Source organism: Rhinopithecus roxellana, chromosome 4 (genome assembly GCF_007565055.1).
Source record: "Rhinopithecus roxellana isolate Shanxi Qingling chromosome 4, ASM756505v1, whole genome shotgun sequence".
In the NCBI taxonomy this organism is placed as follows: domain Eukaryota; kingdom Metazoa; phylum Chordata; class Mammalia; order Primates; family Cercopithecidae; genus Rhinopithecus; species Rhinopithecus roxellana.
Window position 1 is genome coordinate 21,024,904 of NC_044552.1, and position 15,406 is coordinate 21,040,309.

A 15,406-nucleotide genomic window follows, 5' to 3' on the forward strand; every position below is an offset into this window, starting at 1 on the left:
GTGTATTGGAAGGATACAGAAAAAGGCATAGGACAGTATGGACAATGGTATTGAAATAAAATTCCTCCTTATTCTGCCTGAAGTTTCCTGACATGATGACATGGTATTTGTGAGGATTTGGGTCACTGGGCAAAAGCCTTCCTTTGTCTTGAATCATGGATTTTGGGTATTGTTGGTTTTGATAAATGGAATATATAAGGAAAGAAAAAAAGGGCCACAAATATGAAAATGCTCTAAAAGAAAAAATAGTTTCACAATACTGAACGCAAGCCATTCAGGAAATGTCCATTTTAAATTTTAAAGATAGCTCCTAGGTGTATGGTGGTTTTTGTAATGTAGTGGTTGTCATGTGTGCCACCCACAGGAAATGGAAACTGGGCAGAAATATTCCCCTATGGGTCTCTCTCTCTCCCTCTCTCTCTCTCTCTACTTCAGCTTGGATAATTTCTTGTTTCACTGAACTCAACTCCAGTTAAGGGTGTGAACATAGAGTTGTTCTAAAAGGAGTATCATGTGGGTCCCTATCTTTGCCCTGCCCCGGGGGTTGCAGGTGTCTTGACTATGCAGCTTCTAACTTGGGGTTAAGAGACTAAGGTCTCTTAAACTCAGGTCTGGTGCTTAAAAAATATGTCTTTATTCCCTTACAGGTCTAGGGGTCAGAAATCTGCAATCAGTTTCAGTGGACCAAAATGAAAATGTCAGACAGGGTGTCTAAAACCCTCCAGAAGTGCCAGAGGTGAAGCAGCTTTGCTTGGTCTTTCCAGGTTCTACAGGGACATTCCTTGGCTCATAGCTCCTCCTCCCATTTTCAAAGTCAGCAGCCTAGTATCCTGATTCAAGACCACATTGTCTTCTTTTTCTTTGTAGCCAAATCTCCCTCTGCCTCTCTCCTCTGGTGACAATGGCTGGGGTCTTGACTTGCCAAGGTAACTGTCGTTGGGGAGCAGAGTGTGGGATACGCAGTGTTCTGGTGACTGTTGGGATCTGGGCGCGAGGAAGGAGAGTGGCTCTCATGATTCTCTGCATTCTCAGTGCCGCGTTGCCGTACTGGTCATTTGGGTATAGTTTTACTTAATTTTGCAGATCTGGAAACGTAGAAGGGACTGGGTCTCTAAACTTGGACTGCCCCTGGCCTGAAAGGTCTGGGCTCAGGACTCCAAGCTCAAGTCAGTCTGTTCACCCAACCTCTAACCCACTGCATCCAGGTGAGGAGTTGGGCCCGAGCACCACAGCGCAGGTAGAGTTGGTAAGAGCCAAAGACTGGAGTCCCAGGGACTGTGAGGCTGGGCTGGTGGGGCCACTGCTACCACCTAAGCAGTACAGGCTGCCTGGAAGACTGAAGGCGGAGTTTGCTGATGCGGAAGCCAAGGCACAGGGCAGTAAGGATCCGCGCCATTTCTTGTGATGTCACCTGAACTCTTGGCCAGTAGGTGCCTGTCATCCATTTGGAGGACAGGGCTCCAGCCACCGGCAGCTCTGAAAGTTTGAAGAATTTATTGTTCACAGATGGTATTTAAATGAACTTATTTCTAAAAGTCACATTCCTTTATTACCTATTTGTTATTAGAAGTACCCATTTTCATATGTGTTTAAAACTATTTGTGTCTCAAATTCTCAGGAGATTGATGCACTCCAGTTTACTATTTTTGGCATATGTTTTTACTCATAAATTAGGTTAAACTTCATACTTGTTTAATAAAATTTAGTTATTTGGTTACATTAAAATATTTGTATCCAGATAAGAAGCCTCTTCCTTCTCCTATGCTTTTTTGGAATTTAGAGCATATCTGAAATAAAATTAATTTACATTTTATTACTAATTGATTATATGCCATCAATTAATATTATTTCAACTATCCCTTACTGTAAGCCAATTAGATTATACCTTTTTTCTTTAGTGTTTTTGGATTTATTAGTATTGATCTGTGCTGTTCTGTTATGTTTTTTAGTTAAAGAAAAATTATTCATGACACTAGCTAAACATGGTAAGGCAGATTTTATTCAAGGGACTACTATAATGGAGTTTTGCAGTAGGGGAGATCAGGCTTAACTCCAAATACAAAAGAACAAGTGAAGGTTTATAGCAAAGGATCAGGGCAGGGGTTAGTGGCTGAAAAATTACTGAGAAGTAGGGTAATTCTTTGCTAAACTGATCTAACAGATTTTTTTTTTTTTTTTTTTTTTTTTCTAAAGGCAGGCCAGGAAGGCCGGGCACCCTGGCTCACCCCTGTAATCCCAGCACTTTGGGAGGCTGAGGTGGGTGGATCACCTGAGGTCGTGAGTTCGAAACCAGCCTGACCAACATGGAGAAACCCTGTCTCTACTAAAAATACAAAATTAGCCAAGTGTGGTGGCACATGCCTGTAATCCCAGCTTCTCGAGAGGCTGAGGCAGGAGAGTCGTTTGAACCTGGGAGGCAGAGGTTGCAGTGAGCTGAGATTGTGCCATTGCACTCCAGCCTGGGCAACAAGAGCAAAACTCTATTTCAAAAACAAACAAATAAGCAAACAACAACAACACCAAAAAAAAAAATAATAATAATAATAATAAAAGCCGGGAGGCCAGGGTAATAAGATATCAAGGTGAGACATAAGGAATTTGATAAAATATCTAGGGTAATCAGACCAAGGGTGAAGATTTTTCACTAAACTTAGCAGGATTCTTGCTAAAACTAGAATAAGTAAACCAAAGAGAAAAACCCAAGGTCTGGGCTTTCAATACTTATGAAGGAGGCTGACTAGAGTTGGGTCAAGAAGGTCTTTGCCACTTTAGGCAAGTAACTGAGTTCCTTTAATGGTGGTAATCTCAACATTCCCTTGGAAAATAAATCCACATCTGAAATGTGAGTGAATTTGGATAAATCATATTCAGAAATCAGACACCCATCGACTCGCAGCTGCTCCAGCATATGAGAGCTGTTCAACAGGGACATGTGCAAGTGGTGTTATCCCCTCCTCTTAGGCCTAATCTGCCAGTGAGGTTTGGGATGAACAGGGGCCCAGTCATCTGTTTGCAGAAATGAAACCCTAGGGTGCAGTCAGAGAGACTTTTCCTCCGCTCTTTTGTGGTACCTTGCGCCATCATCATTCTGTGGGTTCGGTCCTCCAGGACATGCCTGAATATAAGGTTCTCACATGCCTGGCCCTCATCTGATTAAGGACAGAAGTATAGGGTCCTTCTTCCTTATCCACCCAGGTCTTTAAAGTTCAAGCTAAAAACCCTTTCCCAGAGAAAGCCTCCAAGTGCCCCCCAGCACGGGGGCAAGGAGGAGTTTAATGTACAAGGGGTGAGAAAGAGGGTGGGGAGAGGAGAAATTGCCTCCCCCAATCTCTCCTTCCCCATGGGGTCCCTTCTGCATCCTCACTCCTGGCATTAGAGACCAAGGGGACAGAAGCCGAGATAGGGCCCTGGATTGCCTTCCCTAAAAAGATGTCCTTCAAAGCTTTGCCCATTGCATCCTCTTGCCCCTGAGGTATATAACCCAGGGTGGGTTACCTTTCAGGGTCCCTTAGCTGTGGTGCAAATGGGGAGCATGCAATGGAGACTGCATCACCCTGGCAGTTTTCTTGAACCTTGGGGGACTGGCTTGCCGTACATCTTAGGCTTCTATTGTCTCTTACTGCCTATCTGTGAATAATAAACCTGATTCATATAACTTGTGGCATGTGAATGTAGTCTGTCTCATCTGACTGAGGCAATTAGTAAAACTGCAGCCCAGGATGCTGTGGGTGGAAATGCTCTGATTCCCGGTGGTTAGCATGGTGATGATTTTTGCTATTCTTCATGCAGTGAGAGTTCTCCTTTGGGACGGGTAATTAGTGAACCTGCTTCATAAAATTGGTATAGCAGTAGGGTCTGGTCTGACAGAACCATGACTTATAGGCTAAGAGGAAGGGGCAATGCCCTTTAGTACCCAGTCCAGGGCAGAGGGCTGCAGGAGCCAGACATGCTTCAGGATGTTTTATGGGGAAGGAGGAATGATAAGTGGGACATATGTCACCTCCCCACAGATGTGAATGAGCTGGCTACATGAATTGAGGCAGAGAAAGGAATATGGAAACAGAGGAATATGCAACTCTGTCCTCTAGCTTTGGGACACATATGCGATTGCTCATTCTCCAGGATGGAGATCTTGGGAAATGGATACTCAGACCCTAAGACACCCAAGAGGCTAAAAGAAGAGTCTCTGAGGCACTTAAGAAGGAATGAATGTGCATGATGCAGCCCATCTTTACCCAGCAGTGCAAGAATGTTGGGGTAGCTCAGCAAGAAACCATCAAAATGCTCTCCTTCACAGAAAGACAAATTAGTGATCTCAAGGACAGCTATGGACAAAAACCAAGAGAAGACATGTTTTCTTGGCTATCTCAGGTAGTTGATGAGGAGTGGCAGAACATTCTGCTGTCATGAAAAGAATGGCACAGCCTGGGTAGATTGGCTCACAACCCAGTGTTGCAGCAGATGTTCAGGGTTATCCAACAAGCCATGGCTATAGATCACCATGCCCACAACCTGGAATCTTTTCTTATTTGGTTGGTGTCTAGCATTCTAGGCTCTTTTCCCATCCAGGGTGGTTTGCCTAACCTTCCATTGTGTCCTTGGCAGTCAGGACATGAGGCTGTCACAGCCTTGTGCAGGGTGGCCCCAGGCTGATGGCTATCCAACCTCCAGAAGGGATATTTGGATGATACAATATTGTCTAGATGCAATATTGATGATTTAATAGACCAGAGCCCTTGGCCCTGGCATAACCAATTGATTTTACTTCTTCCCCTTGGAATAGCCTTTGGCAAGGCCATTGAAAAACTTTATCATACTTTGCTAGCCTGGCAGCAGAATGGGGATCAAATTTGACAAATTTAATCTGACAATTAAATACAAAAGGCTAACTTGGGAGGGGGCAATCCAAGGGCTGGTAGTGGGGCTGCCTCCAAGTGCCCCCACTCCACAGACTTATTTAGGTTCCTAAATAAGAGGTTGATGGCCTCCCCACATCTGATACATGCTACTGGAACCAATCAGAGGGAGGCCCTTGCAGTTCACAGAATCAACAGGTGCCAGCCATGCAGGAGGACTAGCTTGTCATGAATCTTAGGCTTCTGTTGTCTCTTGCTGCCTATCTGTAAGTAATAAACTGCTTTATATAACTTGTGGTGTGTGAGTATATGCTATCTCACCTGACTCAAGCAATTGGTAAGACTGTAGCCCAGGACGCAATGGGTGAAAGCATTCTGACTCCTATTCCTGATGGTCCACATAGTGATGATTTTTGCTAATGACCTCGTTCTTTTTTTCTTTTTTTTTTTTGAGACGGAGTCTCGCTCTGTGGCCCGGGCTGGAATGCAGTGGCCTGATCTCAGCTCACTGCAAGCTCCGCCTCCCGGGTTCACGCCATTCTCCTGCCTCAGCCTCCCGGGTAGCTGGGACTACAGGCGCCCGCCACCTCGCCCGGCTAGTTTTTTTTTTTTTTGTATTTTTTAGTAGAGACGGGGTTTCACCGTGTTAGCCAGGATGGTCTCGATCTCCTGACCTCGTGATCCGCCCGCCTCGGCCTCCCAAAGTGCTGGGATTACAGGCGTGAGCCACCGCGCCCTGCCTAATGACCTCATTTTTGAATCCATTTGATATCCTTTGGTCTTCATTTTACTTGCCTTCTTAATATTTACACTTCGTAAAACACTTCTCATGGCATCAATGACACCAAATCCTTTTTTCCTTACAAATTCTCTCCTGTGAGGCCAACCGCAAGCTTTAAAAGGTGACATTTTTCGGCGGAGCGCGGTGGCTCATGCCTGTAATCTCAGCACTTTGGGAGGCTGAGGCGGGCGGATCACGAGGTCAGGAGATGGAGACCATCCTGGCAAACACGGTGAAACCCCGTCTCTACTAAAAATACAAAAAAAAAAAAAAAAAAAAAAAAAAAAAAAAAAAAAAAAGCCAGGCGTGGTGGCGGGCGCCTGTAGTCCCAGCTTCTCGGGAGGCTGAGGAAGGAGAATGGCGTGAACCCGGGAGGCGGCGGAGCTTGCAGCGAGCGGAGATCGCGCCACTGCACTCCAGCCTGGGTGACAGAGCGAGACTCCATCTCAAAAAAAAAAAAAAAAAAAAAAAAAAAAAAAGACATTTTTCAGGGCCAGGCGTGGTGGCTCATGCCTGTAATCCCAGCTTTGAGAGGCCAAGGCGGGCAGATCACGAGATCAGGAGTTTGAGAGGGGCCTGGCCAATGTAGTGAAACCCCATCTGTATTAAAAATACAAAAATTAGCCCCATTGCACTCCAGCCTGGGCAACAGAGTGAGACTCTGTCTCAAAAAAAAAAAAAAAAAAAGCAATTTTTCAAGTGTTAGTCTTGGCCCTTTTTCCCCTCTCAGTTTCCTGTATAACACCTCACTATAATTCCTCGTTGGCCCTTCAGTTTTATACTATCTCCTCTCATAGCTGCAGTCTAGAACTTGCCTGAGGCTATTCCTTATATCCTATTATCCTACTCAAGCATCTCTACTTGAGTTACCCTGTACCTTAAATTCAGCATATTTGAAACCGAGTACTTAATTCCCCTACCCCCAAAAAGGATGGAAAAAATGTTACCCTCTCACTATTGTTTTTTATTTCTCCATTTATATATTGCTGCATTACAAACCACCAAGACCATAGTGGCTTAAAACAATAATAGCATCATTTTGCTCCCTGATTTGCAGTTTGGGCAGGGTCAGCTTGTCTTTTCTCCACATGGTGTCAGCTGAGGAATCCACTTTTAAGTTGGTTCACTTGTGTGGTTGGCAAAGTGGAAGTGGCTTTTGCATGGGAGCTCAGCCAGTGCCATGTACAAAGCCAGTGCCAGGGCTTTGGTTCTTCTCTGTGAAGGTGGAAGACCTGATGATACACAACCTAGGCTCCTGCACTGGTGTTTATTACAGTCATTCACTGTGAATGAACAGTGGGAGGCGTGCATATCTTTTAGAACTGCACATTGATTCCTGGAGAGTGATCTTGGGTTGTGGGACTTTCAGCTGCATGATTAGGGAAACACAAGCCACAGTGTAATGGGGCATGTGAAAAGGCATATTATGCTAACATTAGTCAAAAGAAAACTTGGAGTAATTTTAATTTCAGACAATGTAGACTTCAGAGCAAGGAAAATTACCAGAGTAATAAAGTAATAAAGAGTAAAGTAAATAAATTTTACTTATTTACCAAGTAAATAAAGAGTGGCATTATATAATAATAAAAGGGCCAATTCTTCAGGAAGATATAACAATCCTTAAAGTGTATACGTTTGTAATGGGCTAAACCGTGTGTCCCCCTGCCCGGCCCCCCACAAATTCGTATGTTGAAGTTCTAACCCCCAATATATCAAAATGTGACCATGTTTGGTGACAGTCTTTATAGGGGTGATTAAAATGAGGTCATTAGAGTAGGCCCCTTCCTCCGTCTCCCCCTCTCCCATCCTTTTGGATTGGGGTCTCACCATTTTGACCTCATTTAACCTTAATTACCTCCTTAAATGCCCTATCTCCAAATACAGTCACGTTGAGATTAGGGGTTTGGCACAGGAATTTTGATGGACACAGTTCGGTCCACAACAACCCCCATCCCTAAGCTTCCTTAGCTTTAAAACAGATACAACCGGCAAGACAACATAACATGAAGTGATTGGCAGACAATGTGGTGCAGCCTCCGGATGCTTAAGGTGATGAAAATATAATTACGCCTGTCTGCATAGGTTCGAACCTGCCGGCTACAATCCTGTCCTACGTCTTGACAGTTGTGAATCGCCCGCGGTGCATTTTCAGACGAGATCGGGCGCGTTCAGGGTGGTATGACCGTAGACGCGCCGTGCATTTTCAGCCTCCCTCCTGGCCTATACCCGTCGTGCACACACAAAGCAATCCTTAACCAACCTCATCCTGGCCTCTTGATTTGTAGAATCTTCGCTGAGGGGAGGAGGGCCTTACTCGTGATGCGTAGGAAGAGCATTAACCAAAGGCTTACGTGAGAGTCACTTTTCAAAGTCACTTTTCAAAGCCATTTCCAAAGCACCTTTTCAGCAAACGAGAACCTGCTGGCGAATTACCTGCTCGTGTCGCTCCTTCCCCGCAGTCCACCAGGCGGCGCGCCCCAGGAAGCCAGACGCCTGCTCCCGCAGGCCGCGTTTCTTTGTGCAAACTCAGCAAGGCCTGGCAGCCTTGGAAAGCAGGCCTTTAGCAAGCCGCGAAAACGCAATTGGGTGCCAGGGTTACTCCTTGCATTTGTGGTAGGCAGAGCTTTCCTCCAAGCAGTCAGAGGAAAGCTCTCTGAGGGTGTGTAATTAGGGTATGGTAATTAGCATATAATTAGGTCTTGGGTAGGGCATGGGTCAAACCAGCGCCATGTTGGACCCAGACGGTTTCAGATAGTTTAGCCCCCATCCTGTTTGTTAGGGTGTTATCAGCGCAAGCTCTTCCTTGTCCTTGTAGCTAATTTTATCAGCTCCTTTAGGAGGTGTTAGGAGCTTAGGAAAGCTCTCTGACTGCTTGGAAGAAAGCTCTGCCAACACTACAGCGCTAAGGATATCGCCCAAGCTCTTTGCTAAATGACTCTTGGGAAAAAGCTCCTCATGAAGCAGGTAAGACTGATTTGTAAATTAATGACCTGCAGGTCCCCACATGAACACGAGGAAAGGGACTTGCAAGGCAGTGGTGAAGAGACATCAGCAGGTCCATTTGGGGTTCTCATCGGGTATCTTTCCTGATGGTGGGATGGGAACTTGGGGCCCTGTTGTAATTCCAGATCTGGGAAACTGCTGATTCCTCCCTCTCCTCAACTCTCCACACTATCTCCTCACCACTCTCTTTATGATAATTGTCCTATGGTGCATTAATTCTTTCCCAGTCTTGTCATTCAAACATTTATGTTTCCTGTAAGTGCCATTAACAGCTTCTTCTGAACTGGTTTCTCTAAAAATTCCTCCTTTACCTTTCTTCCAAAGTGTCGGATCCTTTACCTTTTAAAAACGAAAGCTAGGTCTGGTGGCTCATGCCTAGTGAGACCTAATCTCTACAAAAAAAAAAAAAAAAAAAAAAATTTGTGGGCCTGTAGTCCTAGTTACTGGGGAGGCTGAGGTGGGAGGATCACTTAAGCCCAGGAGGTCAAGGTTATAGTGAGTTACAATCATGCCACTGCACTGCAGCCTGGGTGACAGGGCAAGACCCTGTCCCCCACCCCCCCCAAAAAAAGCATCCTGATAAACATAGACATGAAATTGAAACATACAGGTGAAGGATGACAGATCTATGCCTCAGTCTTCTCATCTGTAAGACAAAGACAGCCTCATCACTTTTAATGGAGGTGAGCAGTAAGTGAGGTACACCACTGCATATTACATGGCAGATGCTCAGTCTCCTTCCACTTCCTCACTGGTTTTCCTGTGACGAGAGGAGGTCCATGCAACACAGACCTAAACCCCCTTGAGAGGAAAAGAGGGCATTTGGTAGAGGGGAGGGGAGGAGTCCTGGCTTGTGGGTATAAAAATGTTTTTCCACTCTTTCCTTCTGAAAGAGGCTGAGATCAGGCACCTAGTTTGCAGCCTCCTGAGACTCTGGAGGGTTCAAGCTAGTGGAGTGAGAGGGCAGGGGGAACAAGAAAAGTGATAAATCTCATCCCTATTTGATAGGAATGCTGGGTGGTCATAAGAGAAACATCAAGCAGTAATTTCACATATCAGCAAAAAAGGAGCTGTTAAAATTAGCTACAAGGAAAGGAAGAGCTTGGGCTGATAAGACCCTAACAAACAGGATGGGGGCTAAGATGTCTGAAAACGTCTGGGTCCAACATGGCACTGGATTTGACCCATGCCCTATCCAAGACCTAATTATATGCTAATTACCGTATGAAATTACACACCTACCAGGGCCCTGACAGATCGAGCCTGCTCATATTTAATATAAAAATGGGTGGCATCTCAATTTTATGAAATCTTCGCCTTTCCCCCAGAAAACCTCATGATTAGTCCACCCTCTAATTACAAGAGCCCATAAAAATAGAAAACTCAAACTCTGTTGGTCATGACTCATTCTCACAAGCCCACCTGCACTTCCCTAAGTGTGTACTTTTGCTTAGCAACAAAAGCTTCTTGCCTTTGGCTTCATTCTGACTCCCCCCTGAATTCTTTCTTACGAAGGTGTCAAGAACCTGGAAACTGGTTAGGGCTGGGGTCTCACTGGCTTCTGGAAACACTTCTGAGCACTCAGGCAACACCTGTAGTGTAAGCAGCAATTCAGTGCTGTGATGCCTGGGTCCCAGACCTTTTCCGCACCAGGGACTGGTTTCATGGAAGACAATTTTCCCATAGACAGGGGTAGGGGGGAATGGGGAATCATTTCAGGATGATTCAAATGCATTACATTTATTGTGCACTTTATTTCTATTATTCCATTGTGATATATAATAAGTATACAACTCACCATAATGTAGAATCAGAGGGATCCCTGAACTTGTTTTCCTGCATAGATGGTCCCATCTGGGGGTTATGGGAAACAGTGACAGATCATCAGGCATTAGATTCTCATAAGGAGTGGGCAACCTAGATCCCTCAAATGGGCAGTTTACAATTGGGTTAGAACTCCTATGAGAATCTAATACCTCAGATGATCTGACAGGAGGTGGAGTTCAGGCTGTAATGAGAGTGATGGGGAGTAGCTCTAAATACAGATGAAGCTTCACTGGCTCTCCTGGTGCTCACCTTCTGCTGTGTGGTCCGGTTTCTAACAGGCTACCAGACGAGTACCCGGTCAGTGGCCCAGGGGTTGGGGATCCCTGCTGTGATAGTTAATACCCATGGCTCCATATCTAGTGGCCCCAGGTCAGGTCCTAGTGGGACCTGGTTCATTTTTGCTAGTACCCATCTTGTCCACATGAACCATTCCAGCCAGTTTTCTCATGCTCTTATTCTGGAACATCTTCCTAACCCCAGTATATCTGCCTCAGTGTCTCAGTCTGTTTTTTTCTAGAGAAGGAAAAAAAAAAAAAAAAACGTAAATGAAATTGCTGGAGAGTAGTGGCCACCAATCCTATGCCTAACCTGGAACTGGAAACACAAGCCTTTCCTGAAGACAGAGAAACTCTGAAAAAACGGGAAAAGCAAGTCGGTGAAAAGAGCAAAAGAAAAGTTTCAGAAGGGACTTTGTTGACATAGCACAGGATGAAAGAGTATCAAAGGTCTCTGTTTGGGCCCTTGTCTGGGAAAGCCCACATGGGCTGAGTGAGAGAAAGCTGTTCCCAGACATACCACCAACGGGTTAGGGTAGGAAGCCACTTTTCATGAATTCAACGGCGGGGATAGGGGTGGGGGTAAGGTGGAGCTGCTTGGGTACACCAGGTGCCCGGAAAGCTGCAAAGGGCATTAGGTCAATATGCAAAAATACTTCTAGGTCAATATGCAAAAATACTTGTGATAGTTAATATCCATGTTGGGAAAGAAATTTTCTTGGGGACAGGAAACAAAGCTAACTGGCTAATATACTTTCTCTCTAAGGAGAGTAAATCTGACTTAATGCCCTCCTCGATTCTCTCTAAGTAAGGGCTTGTGAGGGCTTTGCTCGACTTTCCCCTGTTTCTGCTCCTGAGCTCAAAGCAGCTCTTGAAGAAAGAAATGTCATGTTTTGAAGCATGTTTGGTAGATTGGGAAAGGGCAACTCGCAATTTGAAGGGGATTGTTGGAGTGAACTGGTTCTAGAGTGAGCTGATCTTAAGAGACCAAGAGGAGAAAGGAAAAACCGGGAAAGAAAGGATGAAAGAAAAATAGGAAGATGTAGAGCAGTGTGACCAAAAAAAAAAAAAAAAAGGCTGATCACTTACATGATAAATAAGAAGAGTGGAGAAAGCGTTTCACTAGCAGAGTGGCGCAGCGGAAGCGTGCTGGGCCCATAACCCAGAGGTCGATGGATCGAAACCATCCTCTGCTAGTGTGGAGTTATTTTTTTTTTTCCCTTCTTGAGGAATTACCTTCCGCGGTTGTGGGGAGAAGAGGCCTCTGTCTCTCTCTCTATATATACATACACATACACTTGATCTCTTAAAAGTCCTTTCAGAGGCTCTATCTCACTTTTAGATATGTGTTCAGCATTTTCCTTCTTCTTTCTCCAAATGTTTGCATAATTCCTTTCTCACTCATTTCAGAGGAAAGGCATATCTTACTTGGGAAGAGGAGGTGACAATTCCCATGTTAACTTCCAACAAATTACCTATCTTCCAGTGAATAGAAAATACACTGAGGTTGAATATAATTTTATATTTTCTCGCACTCGAAGGCAAAACACTGTTACAGACTTTTGCCTGAGACCATTGGTTATTGTAAATCATTATTGTCTTTTTGCTTTTATGGGAGCCTGCTGCTTCTTTTCCTCTTTTGTTCATTTCTATGCATTATTTATTAATTTCATTCCGTGTACTGTGAATTCTTCTCTAAAGCAATCTGTTACAATAGCCAAAAGACATCTTTTGTACCCTCCTCCTTCCACACTTATGGAAACTAGACACATGGAATGTTATGAGAAAGAGAAGCAACAATGAAGTTAAATGTAAAATGGTTGATTCTACTCGGATAGATTTTTTTTAAAAATGTAAATGGTAGAAAACATTGGGGTACATTTAAAGCATTATGTGAATCAGAATTCCATGGGCAAACTCAGAAGACCAATAATCTTTATTTTGTCTGCTTACCTTCTAGAAGCATTTTAACTAACTTTAAATGTCCAGGAAAGAGATTGGTTGAATAAACTGTAACATGAACTGAAAGAGGAAGCGCTATGGGGCTACAAAAGAGATATAATTTCTAGCAGATAGTGTTAAGTAAAGAAAGTGCAGATGAATATTATAGTAGACTACCTTTTCTTCAAGAAGGAAGGGGAATTAAGAAAACATACACATACCTGTTTTTCTTTATGAAAAGAAAACATAGTGAAGATAAACCAGAAAACAGAGAATCTGGTTACCTAAAATGGTGGTAAGAGACTTGGGTGAAATAGAGTGCAAGGGATATGGGACGCCACTTCTCTGAGTTTACCTTTGTTGTACCTTTAACTTTTGAAAGCGTGTGAATGTTTTACCTTTTTTTTTTTTTTTTTTTTTTTTTTTTACAGAAGAGGTTCTCTGTGTGAACATGTTGACTAAATTCAAAAGGGTTATAAAAGGTTTTTTGCTTCTTTAAAATTTCTGAGTCATCATTTTGGCAAAATAAATAACTTACGGTAATCTGGAATTCCCAAAATCAAACATCAATTTCAAAAATCTCTACCCTGGCACCTGGCTTTTTGAATACTTCAGTGGGCCTCTAAAGTGTCCAGAAAAGAGAGGTAAACAGGATTATTTGACATGTTTAGGTACATGGGATTGCCAAAATGATGCTCAATCTTCTTTAGGCTATATTTTTGTAATACTAATATATATTTCAAAATTGTATAGGATTTCTAAAATAGTATAAGCTATTAATTATAGTTAAGTTATTGTAAACTGCAGAAACAACCAATTTTTCTTGTATAAAGCTACTAACCCAAGTAAAACAAAAAATTAATTAAATATCAAGAAAATAATTTCATGTTAAACCAGCTAATACTGAAGTTGTTTAAAATAGTTTATAACCAATGCCTGATGCCATATTCCTGGGAAAACAAAGTTCAGGTATATTTGGTCACATGGTCGGCCATTTAAACATTTTATAAAGGAATTTTATTCATTTGTTATTTTCTTTTTCTGTTTTTTTTTTCTTTTTAAATGGTTTTATTTTATGTGCAAATAATGAACAGATGTTATACCCATAAATTTTACTTTCCAAAAACAGGAGCTTTTTAAAATAAAATCTTGTAATAACTTTTAAAAGACACTAGGATTCCTCTGCTTCTAGATCATTGCTACGCTAGAAAAATAAAGTGTGTTCCACCAGGAATCACAAGTTAGAACTGAGTATTCTCCAAACTGGAAATTCTAGAGTGTAGTGTCACTCCAGGCAAAGATTATTCAGTTCTCATCCCCAACATCCACAACTACTTATCAGAAGGGTTAAACCAGGTCAAAACAGTCCAGCATAATTAGGCTTCATCAAACAATGTCATTATGCTCTTCTAAGATGCAACTAAACCAAAACAGGAAATACTAAAATCAAAATAACATTTGACACTGTCATACAAATTGTTAGTTCCTTGTTGTATCCCCCCTTCTATAACATTAATAAAGGGAATCTTTTACTGCAAAGAATATTTTATTTTATACATCACTAGCCGTGAATTTTTGCCACTAGTTATTATACAAATGCTGCCTCGTGTCATTATCCAAATGGCATAACCATTTTACATCCACAAATCACTTCTATACTTAGAAGTAGAATTTTCCTGATTTACATATGTACATCTGTCAGTGAAGATTTAACACTGAGATGCAATCTAACATTCGTAATATCTGGTATTTTGCAGAAGGCAATGTGGGAAAGATATGTTTTAATCACTTTTCATTTAAGTGACCTTATGTAAAAAATAAACTAATAATTTAGCAGTTCCAAGTCTGTAAAGGACATTTTCAAATGTACATAAAAGAAATGGTTACAGAGATTTTTAAGAAGCATCTTCCGTGTCTACATCCTCTTGTAACTGCTGTACCGTTTTCTCTTCCAACTGCTTCCCTTGCCTGCAAGAGGAGCTTGAATAAGATGGATGTTTGCTTGACTTCTTCGATATCCTAAACTTTCTGTAGCTCTTTATTTTTATTCAATCTGTTCATTATAAATTTAACTGAGCATTTCTGTTTGATCTCTTCAACTCTCTTCATTGCATCAATAGTTTTATTCCATAGCTCTTGCTGGTATTTGATAGGTTCATTTCTACGTTTTTCAAATTCAAATGAATTATCCACTGTAAGCTCTTTACCAGCTGCTTTCTGGAATGCTTTGATCCACCTAACTTGGTCAGAATTGCACTTCTTTTTAAGGTTTTTATGACATTTAGATTTACAAAATCTGAACACCTTGCAATCATTATGGATGAACATCATGCCGTGACCAGGGTAGATGGGCCCTGAACAGAAATAACACTTTTCGATACACATGTTGAAACTGCATGGGTCCCCACCAACCAAACACCAAGCTTGAGAGCTCATTTGTTATTTTCAGTGCATGTTTTCTGGTTGTATAAAAGGTTTCCTAGGCAAGAGGGCTGATGTAACAGTAGATTATTATGCTACAATGTATTTTCAACAGGTAAAGAAAGCTTTTTATGGTTTGAATCTTCTAGAAGCATCAGAGAAAGACTGTTCTTGCCATTCACACTACAACAAAACTTTGGGACCTTGAACTTTGAGTTCATAATCTCACAACTGAGAAGGGTCCCTCTGAGCTCTTGGAGCTGTGTACCCACTGGAAACCTTAAGATAAAACTAACCAGAGA

General features: G+C 42.5%; 1 non-coding gene and 1 pseudogene across 1 annotated transcript; one reads left to right on the top strand and one right to left on the bottom strand.

Annotated features, from left to right (window-relative positions):
* The first annotated feature begins 11,866 nt into the window (after positions 1 to 11,866).
* TRNAM-CAU lies at positions 11,867 to 11,938 on the top strand. Its single transcript has one exon. It is a non-coding gene; the product is annotated as a tRNA-Met (tRNA).
* Positions 11,939 to 14,578: 2,640 nt separating this feature from the next.
* Positions 14,579 to 15,068, bottom strand: LOC104670938 (annotated as a pseudogene).
* Between the last annotated feature and the right edge of the window lie 338 nt (positions 15,069 to 15,406).